General features: G+C 42.0%; 1 long non-coding RNA gene across 1 annotated transcript; it reads left to right on the top strand.

The window, feature by feature from the left end:
- Positions 1 to 6884: 6884 nt before the first annotated feature.
- LOC149918518 (uncharacterized) lies at positions 6885 to 17733 on the top strand. The gene is made up of 4 exons (XR_016465539.1): positions 6885 to 7018; positions 16776 to 16845; positions 16919 to 17001; positions 17512 to 17733. It is a non-coding gene; the product is annotated as an uncharacterized LOC149918518 (long non-coding RNA).
- The last annotated feature ends 4466 nt before the right edge of the window (positions 17734 to 22199 follow it).

The following is a 22199-nucleotide window of genomic DNA, read 5'->3' as shown; positions in this document are numbered from 1 at the left end:
CTGTGGCATAAAATTGAAAAATTCTTCTCCTGTCTTGTGTATTTCTTCTCTCTCAAATGAAAGTCATCATCCTTATTTTCATTGTGTGTGTGCACTAGAAAGACACTCAAAGATCTTTCAGACATTTTAGCAAACACTTCCAAATGACTGGCACTCCGGTTGCAGCACTCTTATTTAAATAATTTACAATCATTAAAATGACATCAGACTATCTCCAATGCTGGCATTCTTTCCAGTCGCTGTCTCTCACATGTCTATGTGGGATGAAGGTAAAGCTGAGTCTGCAGTGATGGATGTCCCTTACAGAAAATGGTTTAGAATAACCCAGGACACACAACAAAGCCAGAACTAGAGATAGTCTTATCTTGCTTTTAGAGCTGTAAATTATTTAAGGGAGCGCTCCAGCTCCAGGAAACTGAGGTTACAGCAAATATTAAGCTTCCTGTATGGCTATTTTTCTTGTGTCAGGTGGTGTGGCAGAGTTTATTCATAGGCATTCAGGGGCTGTGCAAATAATCAGCAAATGAGAAAAATATTCTCTTTGGCTGTTTCTCATGTCAGATTTTTAGAGAACCAACGATTGAAGTTTAGGACCTTTTTGCATTGAATTCAGATCAGTAAAAATCCCCCTGATGGCTAGAAAACATTGTGACAAACTAATAGATGCACTGTCAATAGAGATTATTACATCTTCATAAAATGCTTCAAGTAACAACATATAATTTATCTAACCAAATGCATGATGGTCCAATCCAATAACTGCTGATAACTAAGTGATTCAAGAAACAACATAAGGAAGTTGAAATGCACAAAATGCTTGGTGATTGCTTGAGTGGTCTGTCTTGTTCCAGCTGATGTCAGAAGTTTAAGCATGTCCCTTCTGTTTCCATGCATCCTTGCATGGCAGCAGGAAGGACTTGAAAGATGGCTGCCATCTGTACTTAGGGATGCCTCCTGCATTCTTTGATCACCACAGAGCACAGAGACAACCCTGATTGGTGAAAGGAGCTCAGAACCCTGCCTCCTCTTCTAACCAGCATGGGAAGTCAGTAGAGAGAGGAAGAAGAAGAAAGAAGATTTTGTTGTTCATATCAGAGCGTTAATTTCTTGAATTTGGAGGTGAAAAATGTATGGCTTTTTTTTTCTTGTACTTAGGTTTTTTCTTGTACTTAGGCTTCTGTTTATTTTCTTGGAAACTACACCAGATACAAAAATCGCCAAGACTATTTGGTAGAGCAAATTCTCAATGGTGAATAAGAGCTGCATGTCACACTCATAAAAATCTTCACTAAAGGAGGTGACCCATTGTTTCACAGCACCTATGGACAGCATCATTGCTAGGAAAATGCTGCCTTTGCACTCCATCTTTCATTGTTCTGAACAGATTGAAGTCAGAAAGCACCAGATCAGGATTATACAATGGTGTGGTAGGATAGTTCAACTAAGATTGTCAATGTGCTTCACAGTCTTCAAACTGATATGGAACATGGAGTTATCATGTTGCAAGAGAAAGGTTATCTTCTTTTCTGTCTGAGCCTTCAGCTTAGTCAGCGCTGCAGTGTAGTGGTCAGAGTTGGTGTGTGCCCTGGTTGCAGGAAGTCCAGAAGGATCATCCCTTTCCTGTCCCAAAAAGCAATGCACATCGCTTTACCCACTGATGGCTGTGACTTGAACTTTTCTGGTGGGGAATTCATGTCACCACTTTGTGTACTGCCATTTTGTCTCTGGCTCATAGTGGCGATACCACATCTCGTCACTGTTAGTGATGCAATCCAGGAAACTATCACCTTCAGCCTCATCTCAGTTCAAAAGGTCCTGAAAAACTTGCATAAAATGTTCTTACTGTTTGTGTGTATTTGTGGGGTCCATCTGGCACAAATTTTGCCATAATCCAACATTACCACAGTTGTATCCAATAATTTGTATAGTTTCCTGGTCATAATCCCCCAGTATGGGTGGATGAGCTGATCACCACACTCTTCATTTCAGGGTTCGACAGCTGCACATGGCCGTCTGGAACATGGCTTGTCTTTCACATGGCTGTCACTGCTGAAAACTCACCTCCTGCCACCTTGCTGTACTCACATCTATTGTTTGGTCTCCATAAATGTCCAGTAAACATTGATGGATGTCAATGGGTGCATTTTTTCTGCATAGAGGAATTCAATTCCACACCTTTTTCATACACAACACTTCATCTCAGATGCCATTTTGTCAAAACTGCCCCTTCTGCTGCCATCTGTCATATGATAACAACATGTAACGGGATGTTGCTGGGAAGGTTCAACCTCTACTGCCATACCAACAACATCTGACTCTGATGTTGTGGGCCAACATAATAAAATAGGAGGCATTATTTTTGGAGCAGTCCTCGTAACGATTTTTGCCTTCGGTTTCTTTTTAATGTTAGGTTGACGGTGAGTAGGTAAAAATCATATTCATTTGCAATAAAGCATTTTTACATACTGTATATAACAATATGAGGAGATGGGGGTAGAATTTCAAAGTGGTACTTTTCTTTGGTTCCTTCCCTTTCAATAGCTGTTGTTTTGATTACTCTGCGCCTTAGGCTATCATTAGAATCTTTTTGTGTGTGGAAGTATTAAGTCCATAAATATGAAAATAAGCCTGTAATTGACCCATGGACTGAATTTATTTCCATTAGATTCTTCTTCTAGTATAAAAAGCACAAACTGGAAGAGTGATATTTATGTGTGTATGAAGCTCCCCAGCTCTGATGGTATATCATATATTTGATAAAAAGGTTATGCTCTTAAAGGGACTACTCAGCAAGACAGGGTGGGGAAAACAGGTGTCTTATTTTAGTTTTGAAAGCAAAATCGGGCACAGCCATAAAACACATGCACAGCACATACCATTATTTTGATTAATCGGACTGCTAGAAAACAGCTCATAATGAAAGCTGATCAGCATGTCCCAATCAGTCTCATTAGGCTCCTCTGCAAACACCTGGAGAAAGGCAGCCAGCGGAGGGTACTTTGGAGGCAAGAGGAGCTGAGTGATCTACCACTGCAAACACCAGGGTTGCCACACCTGCTTGTGTGCTTTAATGGAGCTTTACAGGATGCGGGGAGGTTTCTCAGCTAAATGGCACATAAAGCTCAGCTGCTTCCAGGGAGGCGGTGCGCTGCTGCCATGCCCTATGCATCACGCCTAACATTCCAGTTGTTGCCTCTGTTTGTGGCCACAGCTGTAGCTCTGCTGAGCTACTACATAAAGTTTTCCAGGGATGCTCTTGGTTTTTTGGTTTTTTTTTTTTTCCTTCTGAATTTTTCCACCATTTTTCTGCTGTGTGCAGGGGCTATATGGCACAGCTATTTCATTGACACCCGCAGGAACCTCCCATGCAAACAGTATATGGGGAAGAAAACGAAGGAAGGAGGACACAAGGTGGGTGAGCTTATTTCAAAGGACAACATCTCAAAATATTCAGGGCTTGGGCCATGAGATGCACAGCAGCCAGAGCCCCATTACTGCCCACAGCAGCCTGCTCTCTGAGTGACGTGTCTATGGGATTCTATGTAATTTCCTAGCCTCACTGCTTTCTCTCTTCTGTTTTTCCTTTATGTGCAAGGAACTGATCACTACATAGGCCAAAGGGACTGGTGCTATTATACATAGTGTAATTGAGACACCAATGTTTTTGTCTGTCTAATTTAAATCTAAATTTGTATTAAGAAGGTTAAAGGTGAAGGGGTCTTGCAATGTCCTCCCCATTTGTTTCTCCTCGTAGCGGTAGCCTCCGTTATTAGTACTGCTATGAATTAATGGCCAATTGTCCTTGCATAGTCTAAGAAATATGATGGGCAGTGATACCAATCCCAAGCAAGACTCTGAGTAACTAGCATATCTAATTAAAAAGAAATGGAATGGTGACAAATAAAATTAGTATCTGCTCTATAGACAATGCTGTGAAAAGCACACAGGAAACTTGGATGTGAAACTCTTCCCCCATCAGGATGTCTCTGCAGTATGGGTACGACGATGACTGAACAAAAACTATTTGAAACATCAACTACATCCTCAGCCAAGTGTTTCACTCAATGTGAGACCTTCCTGCTGCTGGATAGGATCTCATTGCTTTGCAGAGTGTGTGCAGAATGGTCTCTGATTTGTACATAGTAAGCCATTCTGTCACTCCATGGAAGAAGTCCATTCAAAAATGATGTCCAACAAGCACTAACAAAGAAGAGCTCTTCTTGCATCACTGATTTTGTTGTACTTTTTCTTTTTGGTGGGTGCTACGGATCAGATTGTGGTATAAAAATGGGCTTATGTTGCACAATGGTACTTCTGGCCATACAGAGAGGCACATCCAGCCCTGTAATCAAGAAGAAGATGTAGTGATGTGGACATCATGTTGCCAACCATCACAAAACTCTTATAGATGTTGAAGCTATGAGAGCCAAGTACCCTTCTAGGGCAAAGCATCTTGTGGTCATTCTTGATTTCATCCAAAATTTTGCTATACTTGGAATTGATTTTGAAGCCCTATTACATGTAGCCAGATGATTAGAAAAGAAAGATGTAAGTGAAGTTTCTATCCTTCATCCTTGCTCCCAGAGGACTTCTGATGGAAGAGAAGAGTGGCAGCAGGAGTGCTCTGGGGATGGTTAGGTTTCTGCAGCACAGGGTGCATTTTTAGCACAGAGTGGAAGAAGTAGCCACACAACTCCTATTAACAATAACGTGATTGCGTGTGTAAGTTCTATTCACTGTACTGAAAATTTACCCCTAAGGGTCCACATAAATTTGAGCTGTTGACCATGTGAAATGTTCTTTTATGGGCAATAAGGACACCAAGAGGCAGCTACATGTTTTCCTAAGCCCTGGCCACATACCAGTATTTGTCTGCATAATTCTTCAATTTTTTTTCCCAGATTCTTCATACAATGCACACATTGCTTATAGAGCACAGGAAAAAAATGGTTTTAACAACGGCATACTTTGTTATTAAATTAGGCCTTGGAATTATAATTCCCCATCTCTGCATTTGATGAGAAACCCTCTACAGTGTTATCAAACTAATATATTGTAGCAAATTCTATATCTGCTGCCTGTGCCACATACAATATGAACTGCATGAGAAAGAGCTAACTTCCTAAAAGATTTTTTTTCTCTCCCTATTTCTCACTAAGAAGCAAACAGCTTGCTGGCAGGTCGAGCATTCGTGCTGCTGAATCTTACCTTTGATTTGATTATGTAAATGGAGAGGAGCTGTACTGTGGTACATCCTGAGAAAATTTAATTTCCACTTTACAGCTAAAACTCTCAACCCACCAAAAGATTAGCAATTGTCAATAATGCTGCGTGCTCTTCCTCTCTGTCCTTCTCTCCCCCTTTCTTTCCTCTACATTTTACTTTTCTTCCCACCCTCCTTTCCCTTGCAGTGTTATCAGGCTGTCTCTCCAACAACTGGAGCAAAGAGTTGTGCAGGGGAGGCGTACATCCTCTCTGCAGACACGTTCAGCATTCTGAACTCCACCATCGTAAACAATGGACATGCACATATTTTAAAAAGAAACTTGGAGTAATTTGTCTTAATTTAAAAGTGACTCTTCCTGCTCGGGCTTTTCTCTCTTTTTTTTACTCTTGGAATACTGCATATATAAATCCTGAGACAATCTCTTGGTAATTCATATTAATACACTTGGGGAAACGGTTTGGATTCAAAACAAATGTTCTTGCAAATGTAGCTGTCTCATCTGCCTCATTTCCCAGATCCCCCAAACCCAGCTGGATTAACTCTTTAACATCAAGAAGTGCGAATAGACTTTTTCTGCAGTGCTTGGGGTGACCACATGAGCCTTGTAGGAGGAGTCGCACAAGTGGTGTTGGACACCTGTGCCCCAAAAGTGCAGGGAACAGAAGGAGTTACAGCAGGAATTTGGAAATCACCAGTGTCTTTGTGTTGCTGGGGGTCTGCTAGGTTATTCCCAGCTATTTCACCCTGCAACAGACTCACGACAGAAATCCAGATCTCCTGGAGCAGGAGGTTATACCTGAGAAGAAGAATTATGACAACTCTTGGAAGAGACTTTGGAAAAAGCCAAATTTCACTGTTATTTCTTCAGCTTTTCCTTCCTTCCACTGCCCAGGAAGTGCTAACCCCACATGCCTTGCATTCTGAAACACTGACACAATGAGGTGCTTACTCTGTATAAACCCCTTTGCTTGAAAATTAAACTTTAAATGAAAAGTAGGACTCTGAAGAGATTCCCAAATACAGTGTCTGACCAATTACAGCAGTGCAGCGGGTGCAGAGGAAAGCTGTAAGTGTTAGCTGCAGCTCGTGTTGTCTGTGGGATGTATCTCCAACTGAGCATCAGCATTCAGGTCCATGCCTATGTTTTTATGCTCAAAACAGGAGATTTCATGCATTTAAGATCAATTTTGTTTGTTACAGATCTTGCTCTACCTGGGCCTCTACTGCCTGGCTCTGCTTTATTTATTCTGAATCCAGTGTGAACAAAATGTTTGCATCCACTGTTTGCAGGGCAGCTGCCTTTGCTGCGTGTCTCTGGGTGGCAGCTCAGTGCCTGAGCCACATTTGCAGGCATTGCAAATCATGGAAGGGGAGCGCTGGGTTTGGTCGCTGTGTTGACTCCCTGACAGAACCCCATGCTGCTGCTCGCATCAGCGTGTGCCAGCAGCCCCGGTTGTGATCTCTTGTTTGTCTCTTGAGCGAGATGAAACTAACATGCTGAGAGCTGTCTACGGCTAGTCACACGTCGGCACGTATGTGTGGGTTGTTTTTGTGGTCATAGAACTTCGAGCGATGTAGAGCAGCAAGCGCGTTAGAATGATACCTGATAACAATGCTGCATCTTTATGATGTGTCAGGCTCTGTTCTGATGGGTTTGCTTGCTTTTCTTTCTCTTCCTCAGGGTGCTCTGACTTCCAGAGAAAACGCAGGTTTTTACCATAGAGGTGGGGGCACAGCTTCTCAGCCTACACCAGGAGCAATATCTTACCCCAAAAGAAAGCAATCCGTGAGGTAAGCAGAGGTCATAGCAATATGTGAGCCCCCCCAGGGTAAGCATAGTTACCTTTCTTCTTTCATTTTTTTAATTTCCGAGCAAACTGGAACTTCTTATAAAGAATTTGAGAACAGTTTAATCATCAACTCCTGAGTGTAAACAGCACTTCCCACCTTTCCCCCAAAAAAATTTTGTATGAGATTTTGATGAGCCTTGTTGGAAAGCTCCATCGCCTCAGCTCCAAAGCAGCTGTTATGATGTGGGTGCTGCTTTACAGAGCCAGCCCTAAGCTGCGCTCCAAGGGAAGGGCTTAGGGCAAGATATAAAAACAGGATGCAACTGAGTGATTTAGAAGGAAGAAGGGAGGAACTCTGAGCAAATGGCACACCACTGCTCCAGGAGCCAAAGGACACAAAGACTGAGAGGGGCAGTGAGGTCCAGAGCAGCAGAAAAATGAGTAGGCAGGCGAGCAGACGAGTTTTTGATCAGAAGGATTGTGAAAACACTGCCCGTGGTCAGATAGGGGCCACAAGACCTGTTTTTCAAAGCTGCCCATCATATGCTGGAAGTAAGTTAGCATGGGGCCCAGCCTAGCTGGTCGACTGCTGAGTGGGAAAGAATTTGTTCAGTTGTAGTAGTGTAGGGTCACAGAAACACCCCCAACTGCAGTCACAGGTAAAGAAATTCTGGTAGAATTACAGATCAGGGAACGAGCAAATCTGGCCATCTCTCAGCTCTGCTATTGATTTCCCTGTACTTTTTTTGGTTTCCCATCCTTCCCTATATGCAGAAGTCCACTTTTCTCTCTGGCTGGACCTCTCCAGCTACATCATCATGGCCTGCTCTATGATTCTGTGATGTGAAAGAAAAAATGTCACCTTAGCCTCAATAGCAAGGCAAGTTTTGTGGACAGAATGAAATTTGGGTTTTACCTTAGATACTATCGTCTAACTCTTTATGCGTGTGTTTGAAAATATTTTGAAGGAAGCCTCTGCTGATTAACTTCTTCTAGAAGAAGTGACAAAGAAGATTGCTTTACTTTCTTTGAAAGTTATTTTATTCCGTTTTCTGAAGTATTTGCTCAACGGTGCTGTATATGTTCAAAGTGGCTGCCCTGGGAGTGTTGGATTTGTGTATGCCCAAGGACAGAGACCTTCCTATTGGTTGTGTAGCTGTGACAGCTCAGGATGTGCAAAGACTGCTGCTCCTTTCTTTCACAGAATTGCAGAATCATTAAAGTTGGATGAGACCTCAAAGATCACCCAGTCCAACTGTCAACCCATCCCCACCATGCCCACTGACCATGTCCCTCAGTGCCACATCCACACTTTCCTTGAACACCTGCAGGGATGGTGACTCTACCTTCCCTGGGCAGCCTGTGCCACTGCCTCACCGTTCTTTCCGAGAAGGAATTTTTCCTAATATCCAACCCGAACATCCCATGATACAATTTAAGGCTATTACTCTCACCCTACTGCTGTTACCTGGGAGAAGAGGCTGACCCCCACTTCATGACAATTTCTTTTCAGGTCTTTGTAGAGAGCGATACAGTTTCCCCTGAGCCTCCTCTTCTCAGACTGAACAATATCAGTTCCCTCAGCTGCTCCCTATAAGACTTGTTCTCCAGACCCCTCAGTGCTTTATTGCTCTTATCCAGACACGCTCCCGGGCCCTGATGTCTTTCTTGTAGCGAGGGGCCCAAAACTGTACACAACACTCAAGGTGTGGCCTCAGCAGTGCTGAGTAGGGAGCTCCCACATCACACCCCTGGTACTCTCTACTAGTTGTGCCACGAGTCTCCCCAGAGTTTTCCAGCAATCCCTGTGCACACCCAGTTGCTGCTGACTCCTGTCTCCTTCTCCCTTCATATTCCCCAATTTCTGCAGAGCAGGAACATCTCTCAGCTGTCTCTTCTCATGCCCTGATCGATTTTGGGCGTGGGCTTCCCTCACAAAGCAATCCATGACAGGCTGTGGTGTGATCGCTGCAGGCAGCCACAGCTCACAGTAAATGCAATTCTTACTCTAACGCTTGTTGCTTATTAACACGTCGGAGGCCTGATCCTGAGTCCTTTGAAGCTGATGACAAAGTTTCCATTGAACATAGCAGGTGGTGGAAGGGGGGGGCTTGCTGCTGGAGAAAAACAAAACGTTGTGGTGCTGAAGTCACTTGAAGAGCGTAAAAACAGCTGTCCTGAAGCTTTGTGGTTCTGCTTCCCCTTATTTTTTTCCCTTAAAGCCACATCTCCTTATTAAGGCTTAATTTTATAAAAGCTACAGAGCCATAACCTATACCTGATTTCCAGCCACGCCAGCCACCATCACCATGTCAGCTGTGCATGGTGCATTTGGACAAGGGGGTCTTTAAACTAAAAGAGAGGAGATGTTAGGTGAGATGTTAGGCAGAAATTCTTTACTGAGAGATCGTTGAGGCTCTGGCACAGCTGCCCAGAGAAGCTGTGCTGTCCCATCCCTGGAGGCGCTCAAGGCCAGGTTGGATGGGGCCCTGGGCAGCTGAGCTGGTGGGGGGCAGCCTTGCCCATGGTAGAGGATGGAACTGGGTGGGCTTCGGGGTCCCTTTCAACCCAAACCATTGTGTGATTCTGCGATTCTACGATTTGCCATACCTCTGTCCTGCCCCACCATGACACCAGGAGTGGGCACCAAGCTGTGGGGGCTGCCACTGCCCCAACCTTGGCTGCCTCCCTTTGAAACTGCCACACTGGAGATGGTGATGGCCAAGGACATGCTCTCCCATCTGCTGCAGTGCCTCTGCAGGACCTCCTCCGTGGAGGTGTGTCCCCATTCCTGCTCCTTTGTTGTCCTGGCCCTGTCTGAACTCAGAGGCATTGCTCTGGAAGCAGTCTGTATGCTGGGACTTTGCAATCCCCTTCTGAGAGCTAGAGCAGTGTTGCAATCTGAGCAAGCTGTGGGCCTGGAAATCTCTCTGCCTGCATCGCTCAGGTTCCAGCACGTTGCCACCTCACCTATTGAGCTAAATTTCCCATTACAACTTGAATTTAAATATTCTAATAAATTTGTTTTAGAAACTCTTACAGCTCCCCTGTGCCATTTGCAGGGAAACACTCTCTGGGTTTTTTTTTCTGGGAGATGGAGATTTCTTTGTGCTTAGGGTGACTGATTGAATTTTACCTGTGCTAAATTATATTTGCACATTCTAGTAATTGCAAAGGGCCACACAGAGAAACAAAGCATTGACTGCCGTTGCACTGGGATTTCCCAGATGTATAATTTCAAATTGATATGAAAAAAACCCTTGCAATGCATTAATAATAGCAGAAAATGCAACTTGGTTGGCCAGGGGTGAACAGAGGCTTTTTTTTCTGAGCTACAAAACAAGCTATAGACCTCAGGTGACTAGCATTTATTGTTAGAATGGGTTTTCTATTGCATACCTTCTGAAAAACAAAATAAAGATTTATACTGACCAACTTTGCTGTGTATAACAGATCTGGATCATACCCGCAAAACAGTGGGCTTTTATTTTGTTTTGTATGATTCTTGGTGGTGGTTTTCTTTCTACTTTTTTTTTTTTTTTTTAAGTGGAAGCAGTTTTTTGTGTGTGTGTGTGTTGTTCAAAGGCACTTTTCCATTATTCAGGCTTCTGGCAGGTCACCTGTCCTTTTTCTCTTGCACAGTATTATCACATGGTTGGAAATATTATGACACTGAAAAAAAAGAAGTCTTTGGCAAAGAGCACATACTTTTCAAATAGTGTCAGAATGCAACTTAGATGAGATGGAATAATTCTCGGTAAAATACCAACGGGGGTATCTACATGTTTATTAATAAAGCACGAAGATTGGCTTTTTATGGCCAATAGCAGAGGCATGGGCCAATAGCAGAGGGTGAGTTTTCCAACTCACGGGACCAAAATTCCTGATAGATATTAAATAATATGAAACATGTCGCTGTTGGAGCGGGTCCAGAGGAGGCTGTGAGAATGATCAAAGGGCTGGAGCACCTCTCCTATGATGACAGGCCAAGAGTTGGTGCTGTTCAACTTGGAGAAGAGACAGCTCTGAGGAGACCTCGCTGTGGCCTTCCAGTATTTGAGGGAAACTTATAAACAGAAGGGAGACCAACTTCTTACATGGTCTGGTAGAGACAGGACAAGGCAGAATGGTTTTACACTAAAAGAGTAGAGATTTAGGTGAGATGTTAGGCAGAAATCCTTTACTCAAAGGGCAGTGAGGCACTGGCGCAGCTGCCCAGAGAAGCTGTGGTGCCCCCAACCCTGCAGGCACTCAAGGCCAGGTTGGATGGGGCCAGCTGAGCTGGTGGGGGACAGCCCTGCACAGGGTGGGGGGTGGGGCTGGGTGGGCTTTGAGGTCCCTTCCAACCCAAACCATTCTGTGATTCTGTGATTCTTTGTTAGCACACACTGCTGGGGCACACATCTCTGCCTGGATCTCCACAGGACTTCAGTATGGTTTCTCATGTGCCTGGAGCATACACGTGTTGATCATAAAGGTTTCACTGAAGCCATGCTAAAAGGACAGATTACAGGCTGGAGGGAAATGGAGAAACCAGATATTAGCACATCACTGTGAGCAGGAACCGCAATACCCTACCAAGCTGTGGTGACATTTTCTAAAGGGGGTATTACAAACCCAAATCCTAGCCTTGGGATGTTGCTATCTGGGGATCTGGCTCACACACTGGTGTGCCTGGTTTCCTCCATGGAGCAAAAAATGAGTGGTGCCTACAGATCACCTTCAGGTGTATCACTACTGGATATCACCCATCAGAATCATTGTATTACTCCCTTTGGATTAGAAGATGAGTCTGACAGCCCAGCCATGGGGAGCTTTTCCAGGGGCTGGGTGACAGTCTTTCTCAAAGACTGGGGGAAAGATTGCTCTGCTGCAAACACCACTCGGTATGGTGCTATCACCAGCAAATCTTGGGGATCACTTCTTATTTTAATGCTGGCTGCAGCTGTAACTGGAAGCCACAGCCTCGCCTGTGCCTTCTTCCCTTCCAGTTTAGACTCTGTGAGTGTGCAGCTCTACTATCACCGCCTTCATGCTCTTGCAAATTTTAATGCATTATTAATAATTTTGTAGCATATTTCTTCAAGCTCTTTAGCAGAAAATGTTATTTCAGTGCTGAGTCTGATAAGAGTCTTAGCCACCATGTGCACTATTTCCAAGCTACCACACAACCTAAGCTTTTAATTTGCTCCCCCTGTTCAAACAGAGGAAGGACCTTCTGAGAATAATATTCCTCATTATCTGATTGCTTTTGTGAATTGTTTCCTGCATTTCTAGGTATGCTTATCATCAGATCATAGACAGTACAGATGGGAGACCTATTAACTAATCTTGTACATGCTCCCCTTCTTGCCCCCACAATGAGACATCATTTAATTTGTGGAACATATTAACATCCAGATAAATCCATATTTGTGCTTCAGGGAAAAATAACAGTATCAGGGAAAAAAAATCCACAACAACAACAACAACAAAAAAACAAACAAGCAAACCTGCAGGAAATGTTTCCATAATTACTGAAGAAGGCAATCCATTCCTGGTCTCAAGTCACCTTTGGCTATCATAAATTCCCTGCAAAACTGGGATGATGCCTCTCCTGCTCCAGAAAGGTGCTCAGATGAGATGTGTGATGGATCCCTCTCTTACCCTCACTGGGGAAGTTGGGTGTGGAGATGGGAAAAGGCCGAAGTAGTTGAAAATTGTTGTCAGAAAAAAGATTTTCACTGTGGGCCCAGGAGCTGCCTGATGCCAGTGCTGGTTAAAGGGAGTTACAGAAGGATCTGTCAAGAAAGGGAGATTGACAATTTCTGACTGAAAACGTATTTGTTGAAAAATAGTAAGCTGACAAACCGAAATACTTCAGAATAACACTTCATCTTCTTCAGAACATCCTAAGTTTTGATAAAAAATACAAAATAGAAAATGCCTATATAATTTTCTGCAAGTGTTAACAGTTTTTTCAATTGACAAATCAAAATTTTCTCTCATTTCTGTAAGTGGATTCTATTTTATTTCCACTAAAAATCTAAAGGGGGGGTAAAACCAGAAAAAGTGTGTGGGAGGAAAAGATGCTAACACTTTTTTTTTTTTTCTTAATACATTATTTCTGGAAAAAAGATGGGGAGAATAATTATTGCCTCATTCCCCCCATAGAAGAGGAAAAAAAGAGAAAAAAGGAAACAAAAAAAAAGCTGTACCTTTGTATTTCAAAATGTTGTGTTTAGACATTGCATGAAAATATTCAGAAAGGACTGAAATCTTTTCTTTCTTCCTTGTACTTTGTATTCATACTGGCATTGATATGCATTGTGTCATTATATATGCAATCCTTAACAATTGCAAAGACAAACTGCGTAGCAGTGGTTGCTCATTTCCTATCTCCTACTGAACAGGAGAAAGTCATTTATGGGAGTAACCAGGATTTCATTTGTACTCCCCAGAATGTGAAGGAAGGGCAAAAACGCATCCCCACATGATGCCTGAGGCTGATGGTTTAAGAATAATACCATTGCCTGATGTCTGGCCACTCAGGTCTTCATGAGATGCCTCTCTATGTTTCACACCACAATGTCTTCAAGTCATTACAGTGAGGTTGAGATTTTGAGTCATTTTTTTCTGGGTGATTCAGAATTCCTTCCACATTGTAGACAAATAATCCATTTTGAACAACCTAGAGCATGAACCCCAGGTTCTATGCGTGGCTGCAAGAGCTGATGGAAGGAACAGGTGTTGGAAAATAGCATGGTTTGGACCATGCTTTGTCAGGTAAGCACCTTGTCAGGTCTGACCTGCTCCAACATCTGTTCTCACAGGCAGAGGATGAGAGGGGAGCTGACAGTCTTGGATGACTAACTGGCTTGACTGTCTCCTAAAGGGCAGCACCCACTTTTATTCTGTCTTGTAGGAAACTCAAAACCCACCTTCAACTGTTCCCTGCTGAGACCTGATTCACTTCAGCCATGCTGTGACTCTGTGAAAAACAATGATTGCAAAGATAAAGGGGGAGACAGGAGAGAAAGTAGTGCCAGTTGTGAGGACTTACCCTGCAAATCTGCATGGCTGGCTGTGATTGCTGCAGCAGAAGCCACAGTGTGAATATGCTGCACTTTTTTTGTTGACTTTTCCTTTTTTTTTAATTACCAGCAAGTTGGTAATGGCATGCAGAATCAGATCCTGCTTCCTTTCACACTCCAGACACTCATGTTTTGACCACAGAGCCATAAAATTATCAAAGGGAAATATTATTGGCTGTAACCACCTCAGTAATATTTTTACAACTCCTGATTGACCACAAATCTATATTTAATAAGAAAAACAAAGCAAACACACACCCCATTCACTTCAGTACTGGGGACTTTGGACTGGGGAAATGCTTTTGTTCTACAGGGAGGAATGAAAAGCAGACCATGCCTAGGAAAATATGCTTATTTTATCCGTGGCAGGAAAAAAAATATACCTTTTCCTTTTTAGGTATTTTCATGAGTTGTACTAGGCTTCATCAGCTCACTGGTCTCTTCCTAAATTACTGCAAATACTGTACTCTACATATTCATTATAGTGGTACGTTAGAGAGAGACTTGAATTTTTGCAGCATGTTAAACAACATAATTCAGAAATTAAGTTTGGGTAAAAAAATCTACCCTGCATGGATTTGGATTCCTGAGGAAACAACACAGCCTGGAGCAGCCCTGTCTTCTCTATTCCATTCCATTTTCAAGGCAGTGAGTTCCTCCTCTTTATGCGAGTCCAGAGAAGGGCAACAAATCTGGTGAGGGGTCTGGAGCACAAGTCTTATGGGGAGCAGCTGGGGGAACTGGGATTGTTCCAGAAGAGGAGGATCAGGGGAGACCTTATTGGTCTCTACAATGATCTGAAAGGAGGTAGTATTGAAGTGGGGATTGGCCTCTTCTAAGTAACAACAGTAGGATGAAAAGGAATGGCCTTTTTATTCAAAGTTGCATCAGGAGAGGTTCAGGCTGCATACTAGGAAAAGCTTCTCATAAAGAATGGTGAGGCAGTGGCACAGGTTGTCCACAGAGGTGGTGGAGTCATCGTTCCTGGAGGTGTTCAGGGAATGTGTGGATGTGGCACTGAGGGATGTGGTCTAGAGCATTTGCAGGCACGGGCTGGTGGTTGGACAAGATGGTCTTAGTAGTCGTTCCAGACTTAATGATTCTTCGATTCTCTGATTCTGTGTGTCTAGAGAGCTTTTAAGGAAATCAAGAATAACTGTAAGCATTGAGGAAAATAGTTGCAAATCCTGGAAAGATTCCCTGAGGTACAGCAGAGGCTTACAGTTTCCTCAGGGCCTCCAAAACAATAAATTTCCTGCCATTATGTTGGGTGTGGATGCTGCCCTACCCTTGGTTCATATTCAAGCTGCTGAGAGCACTTGGGTTTAGCAAGGGTATATGTTGATGCTCTCAACATGGCAAGAAAAGGAGTTTTCCCCTGGGTTCTTTACACTGTGCAGTGGGAGCACCAGCCTGGCCTCTCTGGGCCCTGCTGCAGAAAAGCTCCCAGCAGCTATCTTGCTCAAACCACCATTCTCTTTATAAGTTCTCAGTCCATTTGCTGTCCTCTCACCAGCCTCTTTCGTTAGCTCTCCTTGTCTTGCTCCTTCTTTTCTTGCTTGTAGATGACCTGCTGTACTGATGCAGCCTGTCACCTCTGCTCCTTGTGGGACGGCATTTCTAACACAGCTTGTGCAAGTCTATTTCTCAGCCTATCTCAGTCAGCAGTCTCTAGCTAAAGAAGTGGAAAATCATATTGCCATTTCCTGCCTGCATGAAGGAAAAATGAAGTCTCTCCCGTTTTTTTCACTATGTAGCATAGCAAAGCCAAAAGTTGCTACTTTTATCGAAAGCTGTACGCATAACTGACTTTTCAGTTGGCTGGCTGCATTGAAATATTGGAGGAAAAGTGTCTCTGTGCTTGATCTGAAACAACGCTTTTTAGTTTCCTAGGAAAATGGGGGAAAAATCTGAAAAAATTAAATTGAAGCCAAGTAAAACATTTCATTTTACTTAAAATAAACATTTTCTTCACTATAAAATGAAAATTTCCAGTGTTTTTCTTTTTGTGAAGGAAACCAAAAATTTTCTTTTTTTGGATAGAGCCAAAATATTTCAGTGAAGAAAAAGAATCATTGTTATCTATGGGATATGGTTCTATCCCTACACTTGACTCTGCCCAGAGCTTTTGAGTCTTCAGTTTGACAGGATCTTGGTGAGGACTCTGACAGGAGTTCCTGAAGAAGGAACCAAATGAGAAATTTGTGTCAGACCCTCCCAACTGCTTGACTATCTAGTTATGTGTCTTTTCACAATTTAACTCTGCAAATAAATTTTGCCCTGTAAAGTGTAAGGAATGTATGACAAAAACAAAATTAAAGACACATGTTTATGAACAGCTTCACATCCTTCCTCAATTTAAGTGCTGCAAATATTTTTGTCTTTTGTTTCATGACTTGGACAGTGTTAAAAACACTGAAGCACTTTCATTCACACATCATCAACTTGCAGGAAGAAAATAAAAAATAATTGTGCCAGCAGCTTTGATAATATGTATGTGACAAATACGGCAGTGCAATTAAAAAAGTGCTGTTAAGTATGGCCTGCTGGACCTTAAGTCTCTGAATGTATCCCATGAAGAGCAAAAGCTGTGCTCCTGATGAGAATTTTACTCTTGCCTGCTTTTAAGATCATCTGCATTTAGTTCCCATTAAAAAATAGTTTTTGTGTTTTTTCTTTTACTAGAAGCCAGAGGAGTTCAGTTACTACAACTTTTCCCAAGGCAGATATGTGCAAATATAAAAGTTTCTCCATGGTGAGTGCCTTGGATGATCCTACAAGTATGGCTAAGCCCATTTTCCTTCTGTAATCTTGTTTCTCTTTTTCAGTGCCACATGTAACCCTCTAGAGCTTCCTCTTCGCCCAGCTTCCTGGGACCCAATGCATAGTGGCCAAGGAGATGCCAATGCAGGTGAGCCTTGGCTGTTGTGCTCTTCTCCTCTGACACAGCCTGGGCTGAGATCAATACAATGGAAATGTCATCTCTTCATCACCAGGGAGGGAAGGTTGATATTAAGTTTTAGCAGTCAATGCTCACAGTGACAGAAATTGATACACATTCCTTGTGTTATTTCAAGGCTTGAAGCTGTTTGCAGCTGTGTCTTTATCAGAAATTCTTGCCTTTCTGCTTCTGTCAAAGGCTTTAAAATTACTTTATATTTGTAGCTTTTGAGCAGCTGTATCTCTCTGCTCATATCCTTTAATTTGTTGAAATGTTGCAAAAACACTCTGGCCAAGCTTGAAAACAACCTCAGCCAGTCCAAACCCAAGCTGAATGTATGGTGAAATAGCTCATAAATATACCCCCAGATAATTGTTTTACTTATGAAGATGTAGCCTATCCTAACATGTTGTGAAAGCAAGAAAGCAGCAGCTGAAAAGAAAGCGTGGTAAAGTTAGATCTTTTCTCCCTAAATCTCAGTCCTATCACCTACCAGAAAGCTATTGGAAAAGCATCGGTCACTCAGTCTGGGATCAGCAGTGGCACCGAGAACCCTGGGTAACCAGTTCCTAGTTCCTCAGGATCAACGAGTGGGAGAGCGATACGAGCTCAGCTACCAGCTGAAGCATATTCATACAAAATGTTTGTCAAACAAGGCAAAATAAAAAATGCATTTATAAAAAAGCAACGAATTCATTAACAGGAAAGAGAGCTAAATTAGTTGAATAAATAATTCACCTCAAATTTCTCAGTTCTGTTTCGCACCAAACATTTACGTTAACCCTCTAATTCTTCAATCTGCCACAGCTCTGGGAGGATTAAAGCCAAGTGAAAGCAAAAATAAAATACACAAGGAGAAGCATTTAAGTATCTGTTGTACCTCACAGTGGCTGGCTGTGTCTCCATAGAAGCTTTTTTTTTCTGAGATTTCCATTGCATGGCCAAATTTTTGGGGGAACTAACAGAAATGATTAGGCCACATCCCATCTCTATGGAAAGACTCACAGCTAAGTCTTATACAATTGTGTGTTTTCACCATTCATACCCCAATTCAGCACATACTTAAGTGGAGAGCACATTTATCTCCTGCGGTGGCTCTATGAAGAGTTACAGCAGTTGCTCATGCAGATATTCTGAAGAAGGGACTTAACTGTGTTTAAGAAAATGTCACAAAATGGTGAGAGAATTTTTCAGATAGAACAAACCCAAACCAAAGTATACAAGGCCACTTTATTAGAGTCTTAAATAGCAAAGTATTAAAGTTGTTGATAATTGGGAATACCATAGGCAGTCTTCAGCCTCCTTAGAAGTTCTCTTTAGGTACTAGCTGGTTGAGAAACATGGATTAACAAAGTGCTGTTTTGTTGGTTTTGCCCAGTGGAGCTCTACTGCAGATGTACAGAAAACCCAGTGCTGATGATCTGTGCCTGTCCCCTCATGACAGGCCTCCAGTTTCACTAAGACCAGAGCATTGGCTAAGCAATGTTACTTCCAATCAGTGGAGTCGATATTGCTGTACTGCCATTGCAACATTGATTAAACAGTTAAAATATATCATTAAAAAAACAATGAAAGTACAGCACTTTGAAGCAACTGCTCTCTACTGTTTTCAGTCCCTTCCACAGAAAGTAATAAAAAGTGCGATTAATAAAATGGGAGTTCAACAGCAGGATTTAACCTCAGTCATTGTCTGCAGCAGCGCCGTAGTCTTACAGACCACACCACGACCTCTCATTATGGCTTGGGACGAAGCCTTGGTGCAACCAGCAGTTACTGGTAAGGGATTTGTTTTGTCATCAAAGACCACTTTGTTTTCACCATTACTGAATTCCCAGTCTGTATGTATCTTCTCTTTGTCCCTGCCATTCAGAGCAGTCTCCATTTCTTGTTAATTTACAAACAGTGCAATGAAATCAAATGAGATTCCCATAGGGCTTTATTTGTATTGTAAATGTGGTAGTGCTCAGTGAAAACACTGAGGTATTTCAGCTACTAAACCCAGCAGGAAAAATAACAATTTTGGGGAGGTGGTGTCATGTCAAACATAGCATTTGCTCAAAGTAGCATCTAAAATGCTTTGTTATTTTATAAACAACAAACATATTGTTTTTTCCCAGGAAGGATTTGCTGACCATATCAATGCCATATCATACCAATATATGTTGTCCCCATTTTGTGGGGAAAATTATAAAATAAATTGTGAAAATTACATAGCTGAGACTTTGTTTCACTTTTTGGCCACTTGAAAATTAAGCTGAGTGTCTCTTTTGGAAGCTCTAAGTAAGACAATGAGATAAAAATATGCTTAAACACAATGTAAAGTTCCTCTCAGTCCCACCAACAGATGGAAGAGCAAATTCACTTTTTTTCAAAATGAAAAAAAAAATAATGTGTCCTCTTGAATGTTGAACTAAGTAACTACTTCTGGCTTAAAAAAGGCTGAAAAATAAGAATTAATTACACTGAATACATAAATCCTGGTAAAAATCACTTCTGTTTCTGGCCATGGGACATTGCTCTTTATTATTTTTATGGTGTTGCAGGACTATTGAGGCTATAACATACATTAAAAAGTAGGCAGCAAGCTTTCTTAAACTAAAGGGCTGGAGATGCCCCTGCCTGGCCTGCAGTGAGCTGCCATCCGTTGCTGTGTGCCCAGTGCCTGTGCACCTGGCAGGCTGTGGTGAATATCCCTCTTCTCCCTCCATGAAGCAGAAGCACATTTCCTTTTTTGTAGAGCAGAACAATGTGGCAGCCATACAGTTGTTCTGCTGGGTGAATCCTTAAGCAAAGCAAGATAGGAGGAACTGATAGACTATATTTAAAGTCTATAAAAAGTTAACAGCCTCTTTTCGATAATTATGTATCTATAAAAAAAAAAAAAAAGATGATACAGGGCCAAAACTTAATGGCATTTATGTTAATGTGATACTGAATACTCACAGGCTGTAGATATCTGCAGAAGTGGGTCACATATAGCTTAGAAGCTTTGTGTTGTATATTCTGTTCAGCATATGTCTGTTCAAATAAGTTTTCTGTATGTAACGTGAGCAAACCACATCTAGTATTGCACTGCTTCTCTTCACACTGCCTGTGTCTCTTTGTGATCATGCTGTCCATGCTGAATATGGAGGACCAAAAAATTCCTTTTTGTTGTTGTCTAATACCCCTTTGCTTAAAGTTCAAGTGGGTGCAAATCTGGTTCCAGCTCCTCATCTCTGCCTTTGTTCATGTAAAGACTCACTTCTTATGCAGGATGGTAGTAAATTAAAATGAAGGCCTAATTCCAGTTGATATCAGTGAACAGCAGATTTATACCAGTGTTGCATTGCTCTGGTTTCACTGGGATGCCCTGCCTTGCTGTTATTCTGAAAACCTCCATGTCCATGCAATTAAGGGAGCCCTGAAAGTAATCTCTGCAGAGATCAGAGTTGAAGAAGCATTGTGGGATGAGAGGAAAATACAAAGAACTTTGGGAATCAAGAGAAATATGTTCTCCTATTTTTCAACTGGAATCTCTGTTCTTCATTTCGATGCCGCTTTTATGAAAATTCAAAGTTATATCAGGCATTAAAATGACAAATTGGCTGATTTTGTCTGTTGTTAGAAATACGGAGCACTATTTGCTTGTCAGGCAGCTTCATAATTAGCAGCGGTCTATGTGGTATCAAGGCAAGAGATCATCAGATCAAGTTTCATGTTTATTCCACAGCCAGCATCTTCCCTATTGCTAATGAAAGAGTCTCTCAGGGACTGGCATATCTGAGCCTGGCAGCTATGTAACATCCCCCTTTGAGCTTCACTTCCATCCCAACCCTCATTCTCATTTGTTTTTTGATCACATCCCATATTTATAAATGTATCCAAGTATCAAATGTGCTGTGAATAGTGCTTTTTAAGGAACAGCAAAGTAATACATTTTCTAGTAATTTTTGTTGCTGGTCAGCATAAGCGTGTGCTTGTGGGGTGTGTGTTTAAGCCATCCTGGAGTATGGTCAGCTTTATTGTTTTATGTGTGTACAGTATGTGTATTCATGAAGGCATAACAGGCCGTCAAGTTACTAGTAGTTCACAGTCTGCCTCCTGCCTCTCCCTAAAGCTGAAAGGTTTTGGTTTGGGAAACTGAAACGTCTCTGAAAAGATCTGATTTAATGAGGACAAGAATTGCGAATAATGCAAAGATGGAAATGGGATTTCTTAAGAGATTCCACACTTTCATTTGTTAAAGTACTCTCTGCAGAAAATCTCCTCATCTTACCTTTTCCCAGTCTAGTCTTCATGCTGTTGTTATGGTATTTCTGCATAACGTGAAGAAGCAATAAGATCACAGGACTTTTGATACTGGAGTATTGGATCAGTTGTCATGTCATGACATACATATTCATAACCTAGCAGGCCTTGTAGTGGATTTATGCATAAGGGACTGATAAGAAAAAAACTGATTTATGATGATCTCAAAAACATGGTCTCCCAAGATGTATTCTGCAGCTTTGAGACCTACAGTTTAGGCTCTATTAATTTTACTGTGCTGTCTGGAATTATCCATCTGTTTAAAGGTTAACTGTCTTTACACTTTTGAAACAGGTAGTTCTGTTTTGGTTCTTGCTTTGTTCATGCCACTGATTTATAAATTATTAAATCTATCACTGCACAAAAAGACTGAAATTGGTCGCCAGATTACTACATCTACTTATTTCAAACTTCCCTTAGTAACTTTTGATATTATCCTAGATACTCAGTGTTAAGTGCTGAGTATACGACACATACCCAATGGTATGTGTTAGACAATACAAGGAAATACCATTATTACAACACAAATGTAGCCATGTGTCCAGAGGGGCATGTCAGGCAAATCCTTCAACGCAGCACCAATGTATGCTTGCAGTCACACAGCCACACACAGTGAGAGAAGTGGTGGATCTACTGGTTCAGAAACAGCTTCAAATAAGATATGATTTGGCTTTCATACATACATATATATCTGTTCGGTAAAACATGCAAACTATAACGCTCTTTTTTCCTTCTAATAGTGTTGAATGGTTAAACCATGGCTCTCTTGCTCCTTTTCTTTCACAACAACTGAGTCAGAATTGCTTTTTTGGAAGCTCATTGCCATAGATGCCAGGATGAAGATGGAGCAGTCATGTGCACTGGGCTTGCCCTTAGTC

The sequence above is a fragment of the Phasianus colchicus genome, chromosome 3, assembly GCF_987193195.1.
Source record: "Phasianus colchicus chromosome 3, bPhaCol1.hap1.1, whole genome shotgun sequence".
NCBI lineage: Eukaryota > Metazoa > Chordata > Aves > Galliformes > Phasianidae > Phasianus > Phasianus colchicus.
The sequence above is the reverse complement of the archived record's forward strand: the minus strand, read 5'-3'. Positions and strand labels throughout refer to the sequence as shown.